Here is a 1,280-nt window from a genome sequence, read left to right on the forward strand (position 1 = left end):
CCCCATACCATCCCTCCGGGTCATCCCAGTGCACCAGCCCCAAGCTTCCTGTATCCTGCATCGAACCTGGACTGGCAATTCGTTTATTAGATGTATAAATCCTCAGGAGTTTTGTCACACAAAGAGACTTGTGGAGGAAATACTCAAATAAAAAGAAAGAAAATTTTTAGGAAATTCTGAAAGATGTGTGAAATGCAGATGTGGAAGCAATTTAAATGTCTGTTGACAGAGGAAAGGATAAAGAAGATGTGGTACATATATACATTGGAACATTACTGTCGTTTGAAACCATGATGCCATTTGAGCAACATGGAAGGATCTAGAGATTATCATATTGAGTGAAATAAGTCAGGCAGAGAAAAACTATTACCATATGGTATCACTCATATGTGGAATCTAATTTTTAAAAGATACAAATGAATTTATTTACAAAACAGAGACAGACTTACAGATACGGAAAACAAACTTGTGGTTACCAAAGGGGAAACATTGGAGGAATGGGGGGAGATAAATCAGGATATGAATATACATACAATGCTTTATATATACTTACATACTGTATAGAAGATAGATAACCAACAGGGATCTTCTGTATAGCATAGTAAACCATAAGCAATATCCTGTAATAACTTATATGAGAAAAGAATCTTTAAAAAAATGAACCAATATATGTATATGTATAACTGAATCACTTTGCTATACACCTAAAACTAATGCAATACTATAAATCAACTCTACTTCAATAAAATTAAAATTAAAAAAACACTCAAAAAATCAAAAATATCCTCTTTTTTTAACTTTTTTTAAATTTTATTTTATTTTTAAACTTTACATAATTGTATTAGTTTTGTCAAACATCAAAATGAATCCACCACAGGTATACATGTGCTCCCCCTCCTGAACCCTCCTCCCTCCTCCCTCCCCATACCATCCCTCCAGGTCGTCCCAGTGCACCAGCCCCAAGCATCCAGTATCGTGCATTGAACCTGGACTGGCATCTCATTTCATACATGATATTTTACATGTTTCAATGCCATTCTCCCAAATCTTCCCACCCTCTCCCTCTCCCACAGAGTCCATAAGACTGTTCCATACATCAGCATCACTTTTGCTGTCTCGTACACAGGGTTATTGTTATCATCTTTCTAAATTCCATATATATGCGTTAGTATACTGTATTGGTGTTTTTCCTTCTGGCTTACTTCACTCTGTATAATAGGCTCCAGTTTCATCCACCTCATTAGAACTGATTCAAATGTATTCTTTTTAATGGCTGAGTA

This window comes from Bison bison, unplaced genomic scaffold (assembly GCF_000754665.1).
Source record: "Bison bison bison isolate TAMUID 2011002044 unplaced genomic scaffold, Bison_UMD1.0 scf7180017864193, whole genome shotgun sequence".
NCBI lineage: Eukaryota > Metazoa > Chordata > Mammalia > Artiodactyla > Bovidae > Bison > Bison bison.